The sequence below is a fragment of the Giraffa tippelskirchi genome, chromosome 3, assembly GCF_054371585.1.
Source record: "Giraffa tippelskirchi isolate mGirTip1 chromosome 3, T2T-mGirTip1v1.2.pri, whole genome shotgun sequence".
NCBI lineage: Eukaryota > Metazoa > Chordata > Mammalia > Artiodactyla > Giraffidae > Giraffa > Giraffa tippelskirchi.
In genome coordinates this window covers 34,729,607-34,755,422 of record NC_137277.1, presented here as the reverse complement: position 1 = coordinate 34,755,422, position 25,816 = coordinate 34,729,607, and the positions used below count along the sequence as shown (strand labels likewise).

The 25,816-nt window shown below is 48.3% G+C and overlaps 2 protein-coding genes and 1 long non-coding RNA gene across 6 annotated transcripts in view; 2 read left to right on the top strand and 1 right to left on the bottom strand.

The window, feature by feature from the left end:
* The window catches only part of PIK3R5 (phosphoinositide-3-kinase regulatory subunit 5), a 75,077-nt gene extending 53,507 nt beyond the window's left edge, over nucleotides 1-21,570 (bottom strand). For 2 of the 4 annotated variants that reach the window (XM_081578346.1, XM_081578348.1), the window contains exon 1: nucleotides 20,535-20,674. The gene's annotated coding sequence lies outside the window, so the exon portion shown is untranslated. Of the gene's footprint in view, nucleotides 1-20,534; nucleotides 20,675-21,297; nucleotides 21,340-21,444 lie in introns of those variants that run through there. The other 2 variants (XM_081578349.1, XM_081578347.1) reach the window with 2 other exon arrangements.
* On the top strand, nucleotides 12,293-18,174 carry LOC145541592 (uncharacterized). Its single transcript, XR_014079141.1, has 3 exons — nucleotides 12,293-13,622; nucleotides 14,588-15,890; nucleotides 17,942-18,174. It is a non-coding gene; the product is annotated as an uncharacterized LOC145541592 (long non-coding RNA).
* NTN1 (netrin 1) overlaps nucleotides 20,761-25,816 on the top strand; it is a 230,734-nt gene continuing 225,678 nt past the window's right edge. Inside the window, exons 1-2 of the mRNA XM_081578356.1 lie at nucleotides 20,761-22,009; nucleotides 23,730-25,473. The gene's annotated coding sequence lies outside the window, so the exon portion shown is untranslated. The remainder of the gene's footprint in view (nucleotides 22,010-23,729; nucleotides 25,474-25,816) is intronic.

Below are 25,816 nucleotides of genomic sequence, written 5' to 3'. Positions count from 1 at the left end.
TGTATACACTTGCAGAGCACCTGCTCCATGCCTGACTGCCCACCAGCCCTGCATCTTGGGGAACCATCTCCATCCTGTGGCCAAGCAATGGGAGGAGGGGGTGCCACTGGTCATAGCAACCTTCTTACCCTGGGAGCTGATGCTGGACAGGGTACAAAGCAGACATCTGAAACTCCACCACAGCCCGGTGACAACATAAAATGAGAATTCCTCCCCAGGAAATAGAAGACAAGTCATAAGGCTTATTTCCCAAAGACGGTCATGGCACCTCCCATCCTATGGCTTCTTCTACAATGCAGCCCTGACACTTCCCCAAACAAGAGATGGAATCTAATTCCCTCCCCTTAAACCTGGGTGGTGGACTTCCCTGCTGTGTGTGTGCATGCGTGCTGAGTCACTTCAGTTGTGTCTGACTCTTTGTGACCCCATGGACCGTAGCCTGCCAGGTCCCTCTGTCCATTGGATTCTCCAGGCAAGAATACTGGAGTCAGTTGTCATGCCCTCCTACAGGGGATCTTCCCGACCCAGGGATTGAACCATGGCTTTTATGTCTCCTGCATTGGCAGGTGGGTTCTTTACCACTAGCACCACCTGCGAAGCCCTCTTCCTTGGTGGTCCAGTGGCTAATACTCTGTGCTCCCAATGCAGGTGGCTTGGGTTTGATCCCTGGTCAGGGAACTAGATCCCACATGCCGCAACTAAGAGTTCACATGTTGCAACTTAAGATCCTGAAACTTTAGTGTGCCGAAACTAAGATCCAGCACAGCCAAATAAATACATATTAAAAAATAAAAAACCAAAACTTGGATGGGCTTGTGGCCACTTCAACTGATAGATGACAGTGGAGGTAAAGGGAAGCAATGAAGCTGATACAGCTACTGCCTCATTTCCTTGAAGACTTGCTCCTGGAGCTCTGAGTCATAGAGTAAGAAATCTGACTACCCACTTGGAGGTTGCCATTTTGTGAGGAAGCCCAAGCCACATGGGGAGGCCACTTGCAGGCACTTCTGACTTGTAATTCCAGTCCTCAGCTGTTCAGGTCTTACCAGCTGAAGCCTCAGACATCACTGAACACAGACAAGCCATTCCCAATATGACCAGACCAAACTCCTGGTCCACAGAATCCACGAGCATATTAAAATGGTTAGCCTCAGGTTTCCCTGGTGGTCCAGTGGCTAAGAATCCACCTTGCAATGGAGGGGACATCTTGATTGCTGGTCTGGTAAGATCCCACATGCCACAGGCTAAGCCTGTATACCACAATTACTGAAGCCATGCACCCTAGAGCCTGTGCTCCGCAACAAGAAAAGCCACTGCAATGAGAAGCCCACACACACCAACTAGAGAAAGCCCATGTGCAGCAACAAAGACCCAGGGCAGACATAAATAATTATTTTTTAAAAAATGGTTAACATCTTCCACCACTACATTTTGGGGTAGTTTGTTACAAGCAATAGGGCCTCCCCAGTGGCTCAGCAGTAAAGAATCTACCTGCAATGCAGGAGATTTGCAGGAGACTTGGGTTCTGTCTCTGGGTTGGAAAGATCTCCTGGAGGAGGAAATGGCAACCCGCTCCAGTATTCTTGCCTGGGAAATCCCATGGACAGAGGAGCCTGGCAGGCATGTGGGCATGGGGTCACAAAAGACTTGGACGTGACTTAGTGACTAAGCATGTTTGCACATTACAAGCAATAGTATCTGGAACATATGTATCTGGCATAGGCCCCACACCCTGGCAGAGACCAGGCCACATGACCAGAAGGCACTGGACTATGTGTTCAGAAGAGCCCAGCTGGGACAACTAGAAAGAACGCTACTCAGACATGGGTGCCATCTGCTAGGCGGCTCAGACAATCACAGCAATTCAGAGGTGCAAGGGCCCGTAGTGGTGTTCAACCTAAATTCACTTACTCAAATAAAAACTCCTCTTATGGAGTACAGATGACCACAGGATTTTGGGCTGACCAAAAAGTTCATTTGGGTTTTTCCATCATATCTTACAGAAAACTCAAACTTTTTTGTCAACCCAATGCTTTGCTGGATGCTATCGTAGATACAAACATCACTGATACATTGCCCTTGCTGATGCCAGCATGGAGGTGGCCACATTCTGTGGACCAGAATGACCAGGACAACTTGCCAGGCACACACCAGCCTCAGGACCTTGACACCTGCTATCCCCTCTGCCTGGAATGCTCTGCTCCCAGATGTCTGGTTGGCTTATTCTCACTCCTCCTGGTCTTTATGGTATGGCCTTAATTCGGACTTCTGGTAAACCCCACCTCTAGCACCTGGTGCTTCATTTTTCCACCTCTCTTATCACCACCTGACACACTATTCATGTTATTTAGTATGTAAATAATAAACCATAATGGGCTTATTGTCTGTTTCTCTCCTCCAGCCCCATTAGAATGTCACTCCATGAGGACTATGAAGAGTGCCCGGCACATATCTGCTGAGTCAATGAACGAATAACAAATGAAAAAGTGAATGACCAAGAGGTCTGAAGAAAGGTAACAGAAGAGAGAAGCATGTGGGATCACACAATCTAGCCTGACTGAGACAAGGATGCTGCTTTCCTTGTATGAATCACAGAACTGGGTCACCACAAGGCCAAGGATGGCCAAGGGCATCACTTGGACAGAAGTTGGAAGCCTCCTTGGGTTAAAACCAGGCCATTTGAGAAAGCCTTGTTCCTCTGATCATCTCATCTCTTGGAAGGGCAAGGAAGCAGTGAGGAAAAATACTAGTGTGTCTTGTGTCTTTAATTCTGACCAAGAATAACGCGAGGTTTGTAAAATAGGAGCGAGGGGGAAACACAGGGGAAATGATCACATCATCTCAAAGTGTGGACTAATCCTAGCAGGAAATGCTGGACAGTCAGACCCACATCTTAGACTTTAAGGAAGCAGACTCCTAAGAGGCCAGGGACCCAAGAGAACGGCTTATCAGGGAAAGAAAATTCTGAAAATTAAATTGGAGGCAAGTCATAGAGTCTCACGAAAGAGAAGAGGGGGATGTCAGGGGCCAGAATGACCTCTTGGGGCGTGCATAAAACAGGGAAGTGAGGTCCCCAAGTAAGATGGAACACTGAAGATTGAGAGTGAGGTCACGAAAGGGAGGCTGGAGAAAAAACACAGAGGACATTAAGAAGGGCCCAGAGAGTTATGTTCAGAATCTAAATCCAAAGAGATTAGCCTGGCCATTCAGGACAGATTGGGGCATAGTCACAGATGCTGGAGAGAAAACAGAACTGCTCCATGGCTAGTTCCTCCATCCTTTTTCTCAAGGAGAACAGTTATCCTACCAGAAAAGATGGATCAAAGATGGCTTGTTCAGTCAACAGCAAGCATGTATTGAGTGTCTATTATTTGAGGGTCTTACTAGACACTGAGGGGGGGAAGGGGTTCCAGAAATCTCAAGCAGTTCACGATCAGAGGAGAAGATGGGGTGCAAAGGTCACCAGGCAACCTGGTAGGACCACCACCAAGAAAAAAATTATTAAAAAAGACAGGATAACTTGATAGAAAAATGGGCAAATAGACTTGAATAGATCCTTCCCCCAAAGAGGATCTCCAAGTGGTTAGTAAACATGCCAAGGTGCTCAATTTTATCAGTCACCAGAGAAATGCAAATTCAGACCATGATGTGATGCCACCAGATACCCACCTGAATGGCTGAAACAAACAAGATGGGAGAACACTTCAGGGTGTGAAGCACCTGACCCCTCATGACTGCAGGTGGGGTGTGAACTGGTCCAGCCACTTTCCAAATGGAAAACCATTTAGCACTACCCACCACGGCACAACCTGCACCTGCCGCATAACGTGGCAATTCCACCCCTCGGGTACATGCTCAGAAGATATGCACCAGAAAGCTCTGAGAGGCACCATTCAAAATAACCTCCAAGTAGACCCTTGGAGGGTAGGGCATCTCCGTTTAGGTTTATAAGAGACAAGCTGTGGTGGAGAAGGGACAGGGTCAATTAGCAAAGCTTCTCCAAGAAGGTAATCCCAGTGGTTAAGACTCCAAGTTTCCACTGCAGGGGGGCTCAGGTTCAATCCCCAGTTGGGGAACTAAGATCCTGCATGCCGCACAGCATGGCCAAAAAATAAACATTTTAAAAAAATTTTTTAGGAAGAAGGTAACTTCTGAGATAAGTCTATAGGAAGACCTGCCTTGGGATTCAGGCACAGGGTGGGGAAATGGACAGAATCAAGAAGTATAGACAGCTTTGTTCCTGCAGGGAATGCCCAGGCATTCAGAACTACTGGAGAGTAAAGGATGATACAGGTATGGAGAGATAAAGATGCCCAGGCTGGGTGGCAGACTGCGAATGGCCTTAAATGTCAAGCCAAGTGCTTAAGGGTTTAGTCCAGTGCCACGTGGAACTATGGTCAAATTTTCAATGGGTGAATGTCTCACTGACCTTGGAATTTAGATGATCACAGCAAGAGGATAAAGGGGAGCCTGAGAGGAGACGGGTCTGCTGACACAAAGGGCTCTAAAGTCAAAAGCCACTGCTTAAAATGAGTTGAGGATGGCAGATGAGTATAAATACCTCTCAGAGTCATAAAGAAACTTGAGGTTGTGAAAGGGAACTGCTACTGATACTCTTTGAAGGATCAGAGAAAATGAAAGATGTACGAGAGAAGGACAGGATGAGATAGAGAAAGGCAGGACAGATGCAAGAAAAGGCTGTCCCAGTTTTGGAGAACTTACCAAAAGTAGAATCTTGGAAACTACAGTCTCAGAGTCTGCCAGCCCCCATGACATCATTCTCTATACGTTGTTAAGAGGTAGTTTGTGAACAACATTCAGGGAAGGATCCAGGGACCACCAGGAGCAAGAATGGATTCACTAAGGGGGTGACTCAAGAAAATGCACAAAAACAGCCTATCTGAATTTTAGCAAGTCCTGCTATAAGCTCATGACGGTGTAAAAAAAAGTGAGCACAATAATCACAAGATAAATGGACTCATCTCTGGCTAACCTCACCCAAGAGAGCCAAGAGTCTTCATCTGTGGGGTCACCTCTCCTAAAATGCCAGAGAACTCTGCTTTTGGTCCTTTATAGCAGTGGTCCCCAGCCTTTTTGGCTCCAGGGACAATTTTTCCATGGACCAGGAGTGTGTGAAGGGGGGATGGTTTCAGGATGATTCAAGCGCATTACATTTACTGTGTGTTTTATTTCTATTATTATTACATCAGCTCCACCTCAGATCATCAGGCATTAGATCCCGGAGGTTAGGGACCCCTGCTTTACAGCATGTCATGGTAAAAACTGTGGTAAATATAAACAACATAAAAGTTACCATTTTAACCATTTTAAACTATACAGCTGAATGGCATTTAGTACATTCACGTTACTGTGAGACCACCAGCACCACCACCTCCAGAACTTCTTCATCTTCCCAAACTGAAATTCTTTCCCACTGAACACTAGTTCCCCACTCCACTCTTTCCCAGCCCCTGATAATCACCATATTCTACTTTCTGTCTCTATGAGTTTGACTACACTACAAACCTCACAGAGGTCGAATCAGACAATATTGTCTTTTTCTGATGGGTTTCTTTCACTTAGCATAAAGTCCTCAAGGTTCATCCGTATTATAACATACATCAGAATTTCATTCCTTTTTGAGGCTAAGTACTATTCCATTGTATGTACAGATCTCATTTTCTTTAGTCCATCTGTAGACACACATTTGTGTGGATTCCATCTTTTAGAATAGTATGCCATTTTCTTATTAATGGTTTTCAATAAGGCTTAGAAGGTAGGCTATTGTACAATGGAAGGGATAAAGAACTTTTATATAAAATTGAAGATTCAGAAAGATCTCAAACTAGTAAAGTTCAAATGTGGATGAGACTCATAACTGTCTTTCCATATCCATTCTCCCTTCTACTATAGCAATGTAATTTTTTGAAAATTTAGATTGTATTTCCCAGATTCTCTTGTAGCTAATTGTGGCCATTTGACTACATTCTGGCCAATGGAATATAAGCAGATGTTGATAGGTACAATTTCCAAAAAGGGATAGGTGTGCCTCCTTCTTCTTCCTCTTTTTTCCTCTTGCTAGTTGGAATGCAAACCCAATGGCAATTGCTAGAACAGCCATCATGCCCCATGAGATGAAAGCTACATGTTGAGAAAGACAAAGCAACAAGATAGAAGGAATGTAGGTGATCTATGCAGTTGTTGTGTAAAGACTGGACCACTTGGGCTCAGACTTTTACATGAAGGAGAAATAAAGCTCTATCATGTTTAAGCCACTATCATTTTACGTCTCTCTGAAATAACAAAGAAACCAATATACTAATTAATAGTTCAGTCACTACCAAGTTATCTAAGAAGAACAATTGTATTTGTTTGTCCATTACTGTGTCATTTAGATACAGCTGGTGGGATTTTCCCCAAATTTGTAGGCCATGTTGTAAGGTCTGACCTTAAATAGAGACCACACGATGTACCCAAAATTCCCTTATAAAGGGACACATCATAAAAGCTGAAGTCATCCTCCTGAGAAACAGCACCTATTTCCCATACAGTGTGCCTACCTCTGTGTATCTCACTCCAGGGGGAGCAGCAGTAATTGAGTTATTAAAGGTCAGACATCCTTCAGAGCAAATTGGCTTAACTAGCTAGTACTGAAGCAACTCAAGTTGAGAGGGTACTGTTTTGGTAAATGATTAGAGATAATCTCTTACTGGTGATAAGAAGGTATCCTGAAAATAAAGTATAGGTGTTACAAAACTCTTCCTCCCTGGACAAGATCAAACAGTTCAGTGAAAAGTTATGTCCTCCAAACAAAACTATGGAGATAATACAAAGATCAATGATTTCTGGGTTTTGGGGGAGGGGAGAAGACTAGACACAGCACAGAGAAATTTTAGGGCATTGACAATACTCTGTATGGGGGCGTCCCTGGTTGCTCAGCTGGTAAAGAACCTACCTGCTAGCATGCAGGAGATGTAAGAGATGCGGGTTCGATCCCAGGGTTGGGAAGATCCCCTGGAGAAGAAAATGGCAACCTGTTCCAGTATTCTTGCCTGGGAAATCCCATGGACAGAGGAGCCTGGTGGGCTACAGTCCTTGGGGTCACAGTCACACATTACTGAGCGCACATGCACACATGCAATACTCTGTATGATATTATAATAATAGACATACGTCATTACATTCATAAAATTCATAGAATGTAAAATATCAAGAGTGAAACCAAAGGTAAACTATGGCCTTTGGGTGATTATGATGTGCCAATGTAAGTGTATCCGATATGGCTGGGATTGGGGAAGGGGTGGGAGTGGGGATAGGAACTTGAGATTGACATGTGCATACTACTATATTTAAAACAGCCAACCAAGATCTACCATATAGCACGGAGAGCTTGGCTCTATATTCTGTAATAACCTGAATGGGAAAACAATTTGAAAAAGAACGGATACTTGTATGGGTATTACTAAATCACCTTGCTGTATACCTGTAACTAACAAATCATTGTTAATCAACTATACTCTAAAATGATAGGATGGAAAAAAAAAAAAGGAAGGAAAAAAAAGAAAAAAACTATACTCCAATATAGAATATTGAGTATATTCCATAATGTCTTGAGTATATTCCATAATGTTCCAATATTCCACAATGTGTTATGAAAAAACCCAAATGAATCTTTTGGCCAACCCAATAAAATTTTTTTAAATGTGCATTTGTCCTTGGTGTAAAAAAGTATGTGCCCGTCTGGTGAGTGATGTTGATGATGTGCAGAGCAGGGGGTAATATGACAAATCTCTTTACCTTCCTCTCAGTTTTGTTGTAACCTTAAGCTTGCTCTAAAAAAATTAAGCCTTTAATTAACAATAATAATAACGTTCCCACCTCCAACTACTGAATAGGTTTTAGGAGCAAGCAGTCAATGAGAAGTAATCTCATCTTGGAAAATGCTGGGTGGGTAGGGGGAGAAGGAAAACTGGACTCTCTGGGAGGACTGCGCCCTGGACTCAACCATGATGCCAGCCCAATCCTTCAACATTTCCTCCACAAGAGCCTTGAAGGGAACCCAGGAGAGTTGAGGCTTGGTGCAAGAAGGGGCATTCTCAGCCGCTACATCCATCTCAGGGAGGACGCAGGACCATGACAGCACCTAGAGGGAATGGGAAAATGGTGGCATCTCCTGTCTCCACTGCACCCAGTACTCGGCCCAGTATTGAGGCTTCCTTCTCTCAGTTCCCGCAGGGCCCCGCCATCTAGTTTTTCTAGCCGACTCGGGTGCCTCCTAGAACGACCTCCTCTCCCGACGCCCAAACTTTACCTCCCATGCCTTGGACCTGAGCTCCGCAGCCTCACTCGTTCCGAAATGTTGTTTTTCTTGATGCCACACAAAGCTCGTCCTCGCTCAACACGACCTCTCACCTCCCTTCTCAGCCCCACCCCTCAGGCCGACCTCTGCCACTTTCAAGGAGGAGGTTTGAGTATCAGATTCTTAGAGGGCTGTGCGCGCTTGTTTTTCTTCGCGCTTTACCGTAAACCTCCCTACACAGACCAGTATTATCGCACTGTGATGCACAGGCCGAGGTGTTGCCGGCGCGGGCGTCCCTAGCACCTCTGCCCTGCTGGGGTGCAGCTTCTGTTTTGCATCTTCTCTCTACTGGGTTGGGAGAAAGCAGTCACCAGAGAAAACAACCTCAGGGCGTCATAAGTCACGTGATGGGGTGAACACCATCTTTGGATCGCCTGCTCACTAGAGAGAGAACACGGGGTCCCCCTGTCCCCAGGCCCAAGAGAGCATGAGGCACGTTCCCAGACCTTTCCAGGCGCTTATGTCGGAACCCAGAGATGGGGGCCCTGGACACAAGCCCCTGTTCTTGTGGGTGCCTTGGCGGTGGTTCCAGGCTGGTGGGGGGAGGGGGCAGCTTCAGCCCCCTCGGCCCATCTGTCTGGTGGGTGAGGAGAGGGGCATCACTTGCCATGTTGAATGAACTCGTAATCACAACTGGAAGCTTCTGTCTCCTGGGGAGGCCTTTCCACTACTCTCTCCTTCCCCCAGAAAGCCTTCTTCTTCTTCTTTTTTGAAAGAAATATTGATTTTTTTGGCTGTGCTGGGTCTTCGTTTCTGGGCAGGGTCTTTCTCTAGTTGCGGAGAACAGGGGCTACTCTTCATTGCAGTGGCTTCTCTTCTTGCAGAGCACAGGCTCTAGGCGCACAGGCTCAGTAGTTGTGGCACACAGGCTTAGTTGCTCCACGGCATGTGCAATCTTCCCAGACCAGGGATCCAACCTGTTTCCCCTGCATTGACAGGCAGATTCTTAACCACTGGATCACCAGAGAAGTCCCAGAAAGCCTTTCCTCTCCAAAGCAGTAAAGAAAAAGAGAACCTTGTCCTTGTTTACCTTGCTTGGGCGTGACCAAGGGAATTTCTTTTCCCTCTAAAGGGTTCCACGTTAGACTAGCTGGGCTGCATTTATGAACAATGCTTTAGAAGTTGTAAAGGGCGATGTGCAATTATCAGTCACATTTAATTTTCTCCCGGTTCAAAAACCTGAGTTAGTTCCATGTTGTCCTTGGCTTCCTCGAGGGTCAGCATGGCCAGACAGCCCACCTTGGGATGTCTGAAGAATCCCAAGAAATCCTCCAAGCATTTCTTTGCCCCAGTGCGCCTGAAGACACAGCTCCTGATTGCCCCACAGTCAGCCTGGTAGGCGGGACAGGAAGCCCCTCTGCCTTGTCAACACCCGTGTTGCAAACAGACACTTCCCCAGGCTCCTCTAAGGCGGGGTCCCCAGCTGGGAGTGGCTTGTTTGGGCTTACCAGGGGTGCCCAGCTGCTGTCTTGAATCTGACTAACTTGGAGGGTGGAACAGTTTCCCAAGGATCAGGGGCTTAGCAGCTGAAGTTTACCAGGGGCTTAACACGTCTGAACCCCACCTCCCCACCAGTCCCCTCCACCAGCCTGTCTTGCCCATACTGGAGTGCAAAGACCCAGGACTTTGCCTCTTCAAAAGCGAAAAGTGTTAGTCACTCAGTCATGTCTGACCCTTTGTGAGTCCATGTACTGCAGGCTGCCAGGCTCCTCTATCCATGGAATTCTCCTGGCAGAATACCAGAGTGGGTTGCCATTCTCTTCTCCAGGGGATTTTTCCAACCCAGGGATTGAACCCAGGTCTCCTGCATTTCAGGCAGATTCTTTATCATCTGAAAACCAAAAGGGTACCCTTACCTCAGGTGGGACCCACAGAATCCAGGGAGATGCCTGAGAATGCATTCTCAGAGGTTGACTGAATCCCACAAAGCACTCAGATGCCTGATCATCAGCCACCGGGGCTGACCCAGACTTCCTGTGTGCTGGGTGCTCCACCAGGCAAACATTCGTTCGCCGAACGTGAACTGAGCACCGCCAGATGCTGGCCCCTCAGCGGGGAGTTGGCGCTGTACAAGATGGTTAGGAAGTTTTCCTCACCGGGAGGGAGAAGGGAGAAATAAGAATAGCCATCAGGTCTTGGGGAGGAAACTAAGTCAAGCCATCCGGCTGGAGGAGAGAGTGTGGATTCACGGAGAAGATTCGAAAAGCAAGACTCAGCTTTAAAACTTCAAACACAAGACCTTGGACTTTGGACTTTCCCTAGGAGGCAGGTGGCACCAAAGGCTTCTGAGCATGGTGACAAAAAGAGTTTCATTAGAAGAATCTCCTGGGGGAAGCAAGGAGGAGAGCAGGGTCCAGAAGGCCCATGAGCAGGCCTAGGATGCTGGTGACGAAAGCTGAGTTGGGTGACAGGGAGGACTATGGGGAAGTGAAAAGAAGTGAGAACCAAAGGAAGCGCCATCAAAGCTGGCTGGAGAGTGGGGGACAGGAAGAGGGAGGGAGCACTCAGAGGTGACTGCAACATCTCCACTCCAGACCAGGAGTCTGGTTTCACTAGAGATCCCCAAATGGGGAAGTCTGGAGAGGAAGCCTGAGTCGTGGACGAAGAGCTGGGTTCCAGACTTGTGTTAACGTCGAATTGGTAAAATCGACCAGCATGGACTTGGAGATGAGGGTCTGGGTGAGGGAGCTAAGTATGACCTGGGATAGCAAGAAGAGGAGTGTGCAGAGGAATGCCAGGAGGTGCATATGGTGAGGAAGAGGCTCTAGGTCAGGGTGCGTGTGTGTGCTCAGTTGCTCAGTTGTGTCTGACTCTGCGACCCCATGGACTGTAGCCCTCCAGTCTCCTCTGTCCATGGGATTTCCCAGGCAGGAACACTGGAGTGGGTTGCCATTTCCTTCTTCAGGGGATCTTCCTGATCCAGGGATCGAAACTGCGTCTCCTGCATCTCCTACATTGGCAGATGGATTCTTTACCACTGAGCCACCTGGGAAGCTCTCTAGCAAGGGGTGCTGGGCATCAAATGCTACAGAAACTGCAAAGAGATACAAACTAGCAGAAAGCCATCAGAATCTGCCATTACAAGGCCACCAATGACTTCAGAGGAAGGCTTCCAGTAGAGAAGCCTGGGTGGAGGGAGGCAGGACACCACTGTGGTCAGAAGGACTTTAGCCTCTGGGAGTCCTGCCGTGACATGGGTACCATGAGGGAAGGAGCGGGTCTCCTCTCTGCTCAGAAGCCCCTATCAGAGCAGCTCCTATTAGTCTACTCTTGGAGAGAAGACTCTGTAAAACTCATAGGATGTCAGAATATAGAGCCCCTTGAGCCAAGAGGGAACAGACTTAGGGAGATGAGCAGCTGAGTGGGGGACAGCTAGGACTAGAGATCTCAGCTCCTACTCCCATTCAGTAGTCTGAACATCACACCACAACCCCCCTGTGTTCACTTAAGCACAATAACAGACGAAGGAGAGCTCTGAGTCTTGGGTTTTCTCAAAATGAAACTCTCAAGATGTCAGTACAGAAGTGAATGCGAAATGCAAAGGCCCATTAAACGTTGGTTCAAAAACCCCAAGAACAAGAGGCCATTAATTCCCCACGTGACCTGGAGGTGGATCAGGTTGGTGCTGAGAGTTTCTCTGGGACAGCCACAGAGGAAGGTGTCTCTGAAGTAGTCCATTTTACCAGATTGGTTCAGAAGGAGCCAAGAACAAGAGACTCCCCCCTGCCACCACCCAAAAAAAGTCCATTCTCCAGCACAGGAGATGGGCAAACATGCCCATGTCCAGCTGTGGTTCCAGGGTCTTACCATGCATGGCTCTGGTTTTCTAACCACCACCAAGCTCCTGCTCTGGGAGGATGGGCTCTGAAGAGGGGCTGCAGGATTTGTGAGGGAACTGCCCAGCTTTGGGATTTGTTTATTCAAGGCCACTGAATTTCTTTTTTTTTTTTTAATCTTTATTGAATTTGTTACGATATTGTTTCTGTTTTATGTTTTTGGTTTTTTGGCCGCAAGGCATGTGGGATCTTAGCTCCCCGACCAGGGATCAAACCAAGCACTCCCTGCATTGGAAGGCAAAGTCTTAACCACTGGACCACCAGGGGAGTCCCAAGGCTACTGAATTTCTTAAATTCAAATTATGTTATCAGAACAACCAACTTTCCTACAGCCAATAAGACACAGTCACCAAGATTTGGAGAATTAGAGATGCTTAGAAATGAAGTGATCTGTCTCCATTCTCACAGCTTTCGTTTCTACATCTGACATGTGTTTTCCTTGAATGCTTCTCCCAATGGGGAACTCACTACCACAAGTCTGACCATTCCATTGTTATTCTGCTCTGAACTTCTCTAAGATCTTCCCTTTGGTGAGCTGAGATCTATTTCCTCACAATTCCCTCATGGGTCCCTTTCCTCCTAGGAGAACGACCTCCACAGGGCAGTCTTCACCTTTTCCAAGGAATTGTGCTTAGTCCCGAAGTAGAGTGTTAGTCGCTCAGTCATATCTGACTCTTTGTGACCCCCTCTTTGTGTCCCCACAGACTGAAGCCTGCCAGGCTCTTCTGTCCATGGGATTTTTCAGGCAGGAATACTGGGTTGCCATTTCCTTCTCCAGGGGTTCTTCCTGACCCAGGGATTGATCCCATGTCTCCTGCATTGCAGGAGGATTCTTAACCCACTGAGCCGTTGGGAAAGGCTGCTGCCCTTCAAATGTCTAAAAATGGATATGACTTCTCCTTTATGTCCTCTTTATATAGAAAAACATCTTTCCTTCTGTAACCATGCCGTATTGTGCCATCACTACCTTGGTTACCTTTCTCTGGGTATAAGATGGTTTATCAGCATCCCCACTAAACACAGCACCTGGCCTTGCACCGCTCTCCAGATGGATGGAAGCATCTAAGAGTGGAAATGGGCCTTCCCTTACCTGAAAGGCAGGGAAAGGAAAGACTCATGGGATTTAGTGGAGGACTGTTGAAGGCTCAAGAATCAAAGATGACTCTGAAATTCCAGCTTGGGAGCACTGAGGTGTTAGGTGTGTACCTGGGAGGACTAAGGAAGACAGAAGAGTAGAGGAAGGCTTGGGAAATGGAAAACCAAGAATCCAGTAACGGGAGACCTAAGACCAAGCTGTTCTTCCAACTTCTGAGACACAGATCATGTCCTGCTCTGCCAGCTGTCCCCAGAGTGCAGGAGAAGATGCTCGTGCTCACTCACACAGTTGTGTCCGACTCTTTGAGACCCTGTGGACTGTAGCCTGTCAGGCTCCTCTGTCCATGGGATTCTCCAGGCAAGAATACTGGAGTGGGTTGCCATTTCTTCCTCCAGAGGATCTTCCCGACCCAGGGATCGAACCCTCATCTGCCTTGGCAAGTGGGTTCTTTACCACCGAGCCACCAGGGAAGCCCCAGGAGGAGATGAAATGCCTCCAAAATCACTTTGCACGACCAGCACATCAAAACATGACAACAGCAGTACAAAAGAGGAGAATATGGGCCGACCTTATCTGTGAGCACGAATGCAAGATTCTTAAAGGCATCACAGCAAATCAAACCTAGCACTGTTCTGAAAGAACAAAACTCCTTGACTAAGCAGAGTTTACTCCAGAAGGGCAAGCAGGGCTGAAGAGAAGGAAGTTAATGATATAACACATCACACAAACCTACCTCAAGGTGAAAGAATACAAGGCTTTCCTGGTGGATGCTTCCAGTTGTAACTGACAAACCTAACTTCCATCCATGCTTTAACAAATCCTTAGAAATGAGGAATTGAGGAAAACTTCCTTCACATGTGGCACCTGACTTCAAGGCATCAGCTCTAAAGGACTACAACCACATCAGAGAAATAAAGCCTCACGCTCACGCCAGTCCCTGAGAACAAGGGAGACCGTGAGAATATTTGCAGCAAAAACACCAGCAGTGGCTGCCTCTCTGCTTCCTGGATCATCTCTATTCATGAGAATAGCCACCAACACGCACCTTCTCTGGTCTCACTTCTAGCCTTACGTCTAGATCCCTGGCTGGGGGTAGTGGAACCAGAGCAGAGGGCTTCTTTTAAGGACACCACTAGCCAAAGTAAGGGCTTCCCTGGTGGCTCAGCAGTAAAGAAACCACCTGCCAGTGCAGGAGACATGGGTTCAATCCCTGGGTTGGGAAGATCTAATCTAGTACTCTTGCCTAGGAAGTCCCATGGACAGAGGAGCCTGACGGGCTACAGTCCATGGGGACAGGCTACAGTCCATGGGGTCGCAGAGTTGGACACAACTTAGTGACTAAACAACAACAACAACTAGCTAAAGTAATGTTGTTCAATCATCTTGGAAATGGATTGAATTCAAGACTCGATAATAAACCCAGGAAGCGTGCACATGGCTTGGGAGTGGTCCCTGCACTGAGCCCTGAGATCTCCCCAAGGAGAGATCCATCACTCTGACAACAGCTGACTCCTGCATGGAGCCAAAGAAATCAGTATATAGAAAGTCCTGTTTTCCAGATCAGAGGTTACTCACCTGGGTTCCCTGGTGGACAGCAGAGGTCTGAGAAGACCCAGAGGTTTTCTGCAAAACTTTGAAAGAGCATGCGTGTGCGTGCACACATGTGCCTTTTGTGGGGAGATGGAGGGGATGATCTATGCTTTATCAGCTTCTCAAAAAGGCCCATTATTGAGACTGAGTTTGAAAGTCTCTGGTAAGAGCAGCAGGTGTAGATGTAATCTCACCCAGAAAATGCACTGAGGAGGAGGGTGGCCTCAGCCAGGCTGCATGGAAGTGGCTGTGGGGAGATTTGCCTGATGAGAGTCAAAACCACCAAGTCACTCAGGAACAAACGCTCAGACCCAAAAGCCAGAGGTACGTCCACAGAGACCATGGGGTCCTGGGAAGAAAACTTGGAAGGAAGAAGGAGGATGTGGGTGCTGAGAGGATGACTTCTTAGGAAATACACAAAATCTGGGTTGAAAGGACAGCCACTCAGAGAGGGATGGAACAAAGGGCCAGTGGGTGACACGGTGGTTTTCTGTGGATGGAGGCTCCTTTGGCTGTGGATGGCCAATGTGAGAGCAAATGCAAGGGACTCCTGCAAGGAGCCCCATAGCAGCAAAGGAATGTACTCTCTGGCGAGGATCAGTGCAAAGGAAAAGGGAGGTGCCCCCTAATAGTGTTTATGACCTTCATGTGACCTTGGAGGAGGGGGAGGGGCAAGGAGGGGGAAGATGAGGCACAGGCGATGGGTCTCCGGTTTATGCCAGAGTTACCTCACTTGGTTTTTGCAGGAGAGGAGGCCCCCACACCCCACAGGGATGCTGAAAGGAATTCCTGAGAGGGTGCACCCAGAGAGGGCTTAGCACGCGTCTGCTCAGTGTTAGGGATCATTTTTATTACCACCGGTATTTTCTTCTATTTTGTATCTCTCAATTCTCAACTCAAATGTGACTTCTTCAAGGAAGCCTCTCCTTAATCCTCAAACTATATGGGGCTCCCTTTCCATACTCACATGGGACCTCATCGTTCTCACGATGGAAATTACACAATAGATGTCTAGTGTCCTGCCCACTAGACTAATTTCCACCAGGGGAGGGGGACTTCCTTGGTGGTCCACTGGTTAAGAATCTGCCTTCCCATGTAGGGGATGTAGGTTTTATCCCTGGTCGGGGAGCTTATATCCCAAATTCCACAGGCTAACCAAGCCCAAGTGCCACAACCAGAGAAAAGCCTGCAATGAAGACCCAACGCAGCCAAAGTGAAAAATTTCCAGGAACATTATCTGTCTCCCTCAGGGTCCTCAGAGCCCCATCACATACCTGGCACATGGAAGGTACTCTGTGCAGAGGTGCTAAGCCAAGGAATAGACTATTGGAGATGAGGAAGGGGCCGTAGAAAGCATCTGTGCACGCTTCCAGGGAGATGGGGAAACTGACACTTTTGATGTACATGGACTCACCCAGGGTCACAGGGCTGGGAGTGGGGGAGTCAGGCAGAAACACAGCCCCGCTGATTCCACAGGAGGCAGAAGCTGCCTTCAGCCTTCACTCTCCAGCCCTGCCCCCCACAAGGAAACCACACAGACTCATTTGCCTAGGTCAACAACAACAGCAGCAAGACTCTTGAGGACATGAAAATGAAAAGCACACCACTCCCTCTGGACCCCACCCTTCTGCCCCCCACAACACCCTGTGCTCGGCAGCCCCTTTGGCCTTCCCCACTATTGCTGTTCGTGGATTTCTAAGAAATCCTGGGGAGTTTGATGGTGACAGCTGAACAGCTGTGCTGGCCCTGGTGAGCCAGCCACCGTGTCACTGGTCAGACCCTGCAGGCCAGAGGGGCCAGTGCTCCGGTAGGACATGAAAGGCACGGGGAGGACAGAAGGATGGCGTGGCCAGTGCTGTGGAGTGAGGAGGAGGTTGGCGAAGCCTTCAAAGATGATGAGCTTGGAGCTGGGCATCCAAGCATGAATTCATGGTCTGCCGGACAGGCAGTGGACGGGAAGGGCAATGTGGCGGGAAGGAGCAGCACGTGAAAAGGTACTGAGGTTTGCCCAAGCTTCAGGAGATGAAGAGGGCAGGGTGACCTGAGCTGGATGGTGGAGGCCTTGTTAGGCATGCTAAGGGGTATGGACCTTCCCCAGAGGGCCAGGGCAGCTCGGGAGGATTTACAGCTGGAAAGTGACCTGTTCAGCTTTATTGTCTTATATCCCCATGGCAACATGAGAGAAGCTGGACTGGGAGTTGGGGAAAGCTGGAGGCAGGCGTCTCCCACTAAGGACAAACCCTAAAGCTCAAAGCCATGCACCCTAAGTGCTATATGCGGTAGACTCAAGAAGGACCCAATGTCTGCTTGGTGCCACTGGTCACCCACTTCTTCCCATTCATCAGCCCTACCCTCCAATCTCGTGCACTTTGCTACAGCTATACCTCACTTAGACGGAAGCCACTTGGCTGATAACCCAACTATCCAGAACCTTCCAGCCACTAGCCTGGAAGCAAACAGAAAAGACCTGTAGACGGCCGCATTCAGGCTCCCAAAGTCAGCCCCACAAGCCATGCCCTCCACACCCACAGGCACAGGCAGAATGCCCCTTGGGCTGGGTCATCTCTGGTCATCCACCCAGCCCTGGCACTTCCTAGCAGTATCGTCCTGGTCCTTAGTTTCTTCCTTCATGAAATGTGGATAATAGTTGTAGCAACCTGAGTATGGCAGTGAAGATGAAGAGGAAATAGAGAAATACTTAGCCCACTGCCGAGGACCATGAAATGATAGCTAAAGGAGAAAAGGACAAAAAGAAAGATGACAAAAATTTTGTCCTGAGCAGACCCAAGGTATGCACAAAATGGCAGGTAGAACTGTTTAATATCTTCAAGAAATTATTAAATCACACACCATGCGCTAGATTTATAAAGGCAAGCAACACATTTTATAAGGATTTCTTTTAAAAACTGGATACCATGAAAAGTTTTGATGTTTAAAAGGTAGAGCTGGTGGAAAAAGTGATACGTGCAATTTAACTTATGAGAATGATGTAGTTCTGTGTGTACCCCTGTACATCGAAAGCGCCCCCCATATTTGTAAAATAGACATCATATTTAACAGAATCGAAAAAGATGCCATCAATTGTAAGATGCACCATTATTTTGGGCTTCCTTAGTCACTCAGTGGTAAAGAATCCTCCTGCAATGCAGGAGATATGGGTTTGATCCCTGGGTCAGGAAGATCCCCTGGACAAGGAAATGACAACCCACACCAATATTCTTGCCTGGGAAAATCCTATGGACAGAGGAGCCTGGCGGGCTACAAGAGGTGGAAAATGACTTCGCAACTACACCACCACCACCACACCATTATTTTGTGTGCCAGTAAGAAGAAAGAAAGAAATATTGCCATCTATTATAATGGTAAGATGCCTTGGATGGTAAGATGATTTCAGAGTTGTTAAAACGTGAAAATGCGTACATCTTCACACCAACGGAATACCCTAATAAGTAATTTATGTTTGCTATGTGAGTGTCTCAGCTTGCCTCGGGGGAGAAGTCAGACATAGTCTTTCCTTTGTCCACCCCCCACCCCATCTACGCCAGAACCTCAAACCTCTTCCTTGAGCTGATGACAATCACTCCATCTTGCCCCTTTAGATACTTCTTGCTTAAGAAGCGGATCCAGGATTTCAGTCCACCCACAGCTGAGGCAAACAAGTCTTCTAGTTCACAGAGGTCCCAGAGAAGTCTGGCCAGCTCAGTCCTTTGGGGGTGAGGCACTCTGAACAAAGACCAAGTCAGCGCTCTTTTTGAGTGTTTCTCTGAACCCAAGCTGGAGCCTCTCCCCTTTTTCCACGTCTCTGCCAGAAGGCTGGTGATCAACGACTAACCTGGAGGCATGGAGCAGCCTCCAACAGCCAGCCTCCTCCTCCACATTAGGACCCCTCCAGTAACCCCAAACACACTGGTCACCCGGTTAGCTTCCGCTTGATTCTTCTCGAAAGAAAAAAAGAAGGGGGCGCATGCTGGGGAGGGGCAGGCAAAGGAGACAGAGGTCTTTCTCTGTCCACTACAGCTTGTAAAGAGAAGACAGTTAGTTATCTCTCACCTAAGAGATTGGCAGGGGTCTTAAAACCCTGATGAGGGGCCTTCCCTGGTGGTCCAGAGGTTAAGAATCCCCCTCTCAATGCAGGGGATGCGCATTCAATTCAATTAGGGAACTAAGATCCCACAGCTCCGCGCAACGGAGCTGTGCCACAACTAGAGTATGTGAGTCCACGCAGCAACAAAGAGCCCTCGAAACCAAAATTTAAAAACAACAAACAAAAAAACAATGAGGCTTGGCACACAAAGACTCTGCGCTGTCCCCAGAATAACCGTCCTGGCTAGTTATTCTCCAAGAAGCAGGGGCGGGTCTTCTGAGCAGGAAGAGAGAGTAGACCATTCAAAACTGTCTTCCAGGAGCCACACCACAGTGTCCCCGCTGAGGAAGCAGGTAAGCCCGAGACGCCCACTCCCTTGTTCTGCAAACACTCAGGGCAGCTCCCAGTGCAGTCGCACTGCTCACACTTTTCTCATTTGATTTGCTCCCTGAGGTTGCATGTTAGGGCCCATTTTGCAGATGGGGAAGCAGGGTGGGAGGGGGCAGTGTGATGCTCACGAGGCTCAGGGTCACACAGCTGGGTGCAGCTGGAACCCCGGCCTCCTTTCCACAGCATCCAGGGTTCCCAAGCAATGGCGCCAACCTCATCACTTAACGGATCTTATTCAAATTTTAGAAAAATACAGATTCCAGACCCCACCCTTGGAAAGCTGTGCTGTAGGGGGTGCCTGGAGAAGGTGTGTTTTAACAAGTTCTGGGACCCAGTGCCCTTCCGGGTGGTCCCGGGCCAGGAGGAGGGAAGGTGTGGAGGAGAAGGCAGAGTGACCATTGCAGGGAGGGAAAGATGGGGGACCCAGACAGAACCCTGGACGCACATAGACCTGGCCCAGTTCCGGCCCTCATTTAGCCCAAACCCACTCCTCTCTGCAAAAGGCTTGTAACTCATTTGATACCACATCCTGCTGCTTTCATCTCGCCTTCCTTTTCCCTCTGAACAATCTCCTTCCTCCTACTGACCTAAAGAACTTTATTTACCCGAGGACTGGGATGGGCCAGCGCGCACGCGCACACCCATGCACACGCGCACACAGTCACGCAGGGACACCGAGGGGTGTAAACACGGTAAGCTGACAGCGCCAAGAGTGCGCTTCTGGAGAAAAGCAGCCACTGTCTGGGGGCCCACGCTCGCTGGAGGTCCTGGTGGCTAAGGACCCCTAATGCCAAGGTTCCCAGAGAGAGAGAGAGCGCTCCCAGATGGGAGAGCAGACTCCTTGACCCTAAGACACAGGGCAGCCTCGAAAGAGGCAGAAGGAGGTTGAGGTCACAGTCGGATCGCACAGACCCCTCCAGCAGTGGCTACTTAGGTAAGGATGGACAGTCGCCGGCACACCCTTCTGTCTGTGAGATTACTGGGCACGCGTGTGTGCGGGTCGTGTCCCCGGCAATGGGCCCTATTCTCAGAGCCAGAAGACGGCAGGATCTGTCCAGCGCACTGGCTGCAGCCTCTGCTCTCAGGGCGCACTGCTCTACAACTGTCCGCGGGCAGCTCTGGCTCTGCTTCAAGCCCCTACGCGTGCACTCCGCGTCCCCGCGCCCCGGCCACACACACCTGCAGTCCCCGCTGGGCGCCGAGTCCCTCTCCAGAGGCGACTCCCTGCGACTCCGGGTACCGTCGCGACCACCGCGCGGGAGCTGGGGACCCGCGCGGCGAGTCCCAGCATCTATCTGGGCTCCGCTCCGACGGCGGACTGGGGGCGGGGCCATGCCGGGGCGGGGCCTGCTCGGGGCGGGGCGGGGCAGGCCGCCCAGTCGGACTCTCGCGCCACCTGGTGGCCGGGCGGCGTCGGCCGGGCGCCAGCCTGACCCCAAGCATCCTCGGAGTCCTGCCCGAGCCCGCCGCGGGTATAAGGAGGCGCGCAGCTCTGAGCGCGTCTGCCCTCGGAAGGAACAGGTCCTGGCCGCGGACTGGCCAAGGCCGGAGGGACGCCAGTGCCTAGCACCGGCGACCCTCCCCCCGCCGCCGCCCTCAGGAGTAAGGTGAGGCTGGACCCCGGGGAGCGGAAGCGCGGCTTGGCAGGGCGGGATGGGTGGGCGGAGCGGGCGAGGGGCCTGGGGTGGGGGCTTCGGGGAAGGAGGAAAAAGGGGAAGCTCCGATGAGCTGCTTCCTTCTCGCACTGCGCCCCAGCGCCCCACTTCCTCCTCCTACTTCTATTTTCTACGGGTGCTCTTAACCTTTAAAATGCCTGCACCCCTGCTGTGCACACGGGCCCCGCGACCCTCGCCCTTCGTCCTTGGGCAGAAATCTTTCCAGATATACCAACCCAACCAGACTTTCGGCCCGGCTGCCCCAGCCTCTGGTCTAACTTCCTCACCTTCCATCACCAGTGGCTGTGACTGCAGCCATTTCTCGGCTCCTGAAGGAAGGCGGGAAGGGGTCGTCTCCAGGGTCCAGGCCCTCTTCTGGCGCCCTCCCCCGCCCGTTCTCCCCACAGGCCACGCGGGCAGATGTGTTTTTTCACCCGGAGCTGGAAGAACTCTTAGGGATCCCGGGAATCACTGCTCTTCCCCATGCCTCGTTTCCTCGTTACAAATTAGGAATGAGAAGGTTGGCTGCTCTGTTGTGCGAGCAGCTCTGGCGACGAAAGAATAGCCGTTTATTTCAGAGGTCACAAAGGGCGAGGCTGGAATTTCCATTTTCACTCTTGAATGGGACTTGTGTCACAATATCTGTTAGAGGCGTTCGAAATCGGCCGCAAGATCAGCCGTTAGTGTTGTCAGAAGCCACAGCCCTACCTGAGGCTTTGAGAGATGGGACTGCCAATGATTTTTCTTCTCCTGACTCACTCAATACCAAGAAAAAGCAACTTCCCCAAAAACACAGAAACAGAAAGTACTCGTGGATGAGCACAGAGAACTGGTCCCAGCCTCTATTGGAGATGGGAAGGCGCTCAGAACCATCCAGCACTTCTTCTACTCTTGGATGGACCACCCAGAGCACGCCCGCCCCCCACCGTTTTACAAACAAGGAACCAGAGCCACAAAGTCTGTGAGAAGACATCCTGGAGGTCTTTCATCTTGAGATGGGTAAACAAGGACTCTCAGTCCTTACTTTTTCCACCACAAAAAAAAAAAAAAGAGAGAGAGAAAGGGGAAGAGGGAGGCAGCCCAGAGGTGGCCAAATCAGGAGGAAGGAATGGAAGGGCTCTGGAAGTGGGAAGTGAGTAGCAAGAATGACACAGCATGAGCGAGATTGACATGGGGGATTCTGAGAGCGCTTTGAAAGCTACAGGAGAAGTTATGGCATCCTTGACTTTTTCCATGTCCTTGATGTCCCTGAAATTGGAGGTGGAGGAAAGCTGAAACAGAATTGCCCACTAGGGTTCACTTTCAGGGAGCTGGGCATCTCATGAAGCCCACTTGGCCCATCCCACATCAGGGGGACTTCTGTAGTGGTCCAGTGGTTAAGACTCCTCACTCCCAATACAGGGTGCCTGGGTTGGATCCCTGGTCAGGGAACTATATCCTGCATGCCACAACTAAGAATTCCCATGCCACAGCTAAGACCGGGTGCAGCCAAATAAATTGAAGAAAGAAAAAGTGGATCCAGCTTGCCTGCTAACCATCCCCACTCTTCCCCTCAGCTCTGTCTGTGTCTCCCCATCCCAAGATTTCTCCCAGAACAACCAGGAGATCTGATCGGCACTTGACACCTATTGGCTAGGACTTCAAACTACAGCCGCCCAGGACTGGAGCAGGGTCAAGAGCCAAACAGCTCAGATTCAAGGACAGAACTGGCGAGATGGTTTTGGTTTGCTAGATAGAGTATGGCATTTCATGATAGCATTGTGGATGCTCTGTGCCTCCTGAAACAAGCCCAATGGATATGTCAGACCCCCCTCGTTTTTTTTTTTCCAGTTCAGTAAGGTTTTCTTTCCCCTACACATCTTTTTCATATTCTTCTTACTAGTTTCTTAGCTGGTGGCATCTCACATTGTATCTTTTCAACAGGCACAGTTTGTGTATTAAGCATTATAGGAATATTCTTCACTTCCCCTGAGAATTGTGTGCTTCCATTTCTCCTGAAGCTCATATCCCTCTTGGTCTCTTTTGTTTTTCCGCATTTGCTAGGGACATGATTACACACTTTCACCTAATTCCATTATAAGAAAAATAACTACACAACTATAAAGTCTGGCAACTGACCCTTGACCTTGATGTCTGGGAACAATATGGTATGGAGACAGTAGGATGTGAAAAATATGTAAATGAGGAGTCCTCTACAGCAGTCCCCCTCACCCAGGGGGCAGCTTTAGCTCACTCTCACCCTGTGAGAATGCAGGACTCACGTGGTCAGATTTTATCATTTGTAAAGAGAAACCAAAAATTGGAGCTCTTAGTCTGAAATCTCCTGATTTTTAAACGCTGGAAACTAATTCAACACCGTATCCTCCCCCCACCCCCGCCGCCCCCCTCCCCGCAAGCCAAACCAGATGTGACCTGCCAACTTTCAGTTTGTGACATCTGTTCTGTATTATACAGGTGGGAGCTGCACCATGAGACCTCAGTTATTCCTGTTAATGTGAGCTAATTTGTTCCCACTGACTCAGGAGATACAGTTTATGCAAGGGGCTGGAGGAGGGGGTGTGAATGTTAAGAGTTTATTAATATTGTTCATCATATGAATAGGACACAGGAGAAAAACCACATAATTATCCCAATAAGATGAACCCTTATGAAAACTCTTAGTGACTGGGAATAAAAAGACTTTGTCAAGATGACAAATGTATTTATTTCAATGCAACAGACAATGTGATACCTCAGTGATGACCTGGAATGGATAATACAGTCCTTGACAACAAAAACAATCCTATGAAAACGAGGAGCAAAACAAGGATGTCACACTGTGAAGAGTGTGAGATTCAAGGAAAAACAATGAGAAGAAAAATAAACGAGATGTGAATTTGGGAAGGAAGAGACAAGCTTATTATTCGCAAAAGATATGACTGTCTAGCTAAGAACCCCTGTCTAATGGATTGGGGAATATTTAGAACTTATGTGCAAGCATAGTAAAGTAGCTGGACACAAAAATAAATATATGACTTTCAATAGTTTTCTATACAGAGCAGTGACGAAATAGAAAAGAGAGTTCATTCATCCTAGCAACAAAAAAGCCTAAGAAAAGGAAATTCAAGGGACCCAGAATAGCTAAAACTAACCGTGAAAAAGAAGAACAAAGTTGGAGGATTCAAGCTCCCTGATTTCAAAACTTGCCACAGAGCTATAGATAGATTTATAGATCGATGGAATAAAGTTGAGAATCCAGAAATAAACTCTCACACTTACAATCAATTGATTCTTGTTAATATAGTGGTGAGTATCCCTGCGGGAATCTCCCCATGGGAGACTAGGATTTGATTCCCCAATGAGGATGCAACACCCCCTTGGGGCCTCAATGGTAAAGAACCCACCTACTGATGCAGGAGACATGGTTTTGATCCTGTCAGGAAGATCCCTTGGAGAAGGAAGTGGCAACCTAATCCAATATTCTTGCCTGTGAAATCCTACGGACAGAGGAACCTGGCTGGCTACAGTCCATGGGATCGCAGATGTGACTTAGTGACTGGGCACACACGCATGCACTCTTTTTGATGAGGGCACCAAAACAATTCAAAGGGGAAAAGAATTATTTTCAAAAATGATGCTAAGACAATTGGATAACCATATCCAAAAAAAAAAGAGAGAAGCTGAATCCCTACTTCCCATTACACATGGAAATTAACTCAAAAAGGAATTAAAAACCTAAATGTAAGAGTTAAAGCTATAAAACTCTTAGGAGAAAATATAGGTGTAAATCTTCATGACCTTGGACCTGGCAATGGTTTTTAAGCTATAACATAAAAAGGACAAACAACCAAAGGAAAAAACAGATAAGGCGAATGTCATCAAAATTTAAAACTTTTGTGCTTCAGGGACCCCCATCAAGAAATAAAAGACAACCCACGGAATGGGAGAAAATTTTTGCAAATCATATATATATATGATAGAGACTTTAATCTAGAATATATAAAGAATTACTATAGATGAATAATAAAAAAAAGCCAATTGAAAAATGGGCAAAGGATATGAACAGGTATTTCTTCGAAAAGATCTGTAAATGACTGACAAGCATATGAAAAAAATGCTCAGCATCATTAGTTATCAGAGAAAGGCAAATCAAAACCACAGTGGAAACCCCACACACATTGGATAAAAAAGATTATAACAAGTGTCTGCAGAAATGTGGAGACCTCGTACATACATGAATGGATCTGAGAGTTGGACCATAAAGAAGGCTGAGCGCCAAAGAACTGATGCTTTTGAACTGTGGTGTTAGAGAAGACATTTGAGAGTCCCTTGGACTGCAAGATCAAACCAGTCCATCCTAAAGGAAATCAGTCCTGAATATTTATTGGAAGGACTGATGCTGAAGCTGAAGCTCCAATACTTTGGCCACCTGATGTGAAGAGCTGACTCACTGGAAAAGACCCTGATGCTGGGAAAGACTGAAGGTAAGTGGAGAACGGGACGACCCAGGATGAGATGGTTGGATGGCATCACCGGCTCAATGGACAGGAGTTTGAGCAAACTCTGGGAGATGGTGAAGGACAGGGAAGCCTGGCGTGCTGCAGTCCATGGGGTTGCAAAGGATCAGACACAACTGAGGGACTGAACAACAGCATACATACATACATACACTGCTGACAGGAATGTAAAATGGTGCTGATGCTTTGGAAAACAGTTTGTCAGTTCCTCAAAAGGCAAACACAGAGTTACCATGTGTGCTGTGTGTGCTAAGTTGCTTCAGTTGTGTCCAACCTTTTGCAACTCTATGGACTGTAGCCCGCCAGGCTC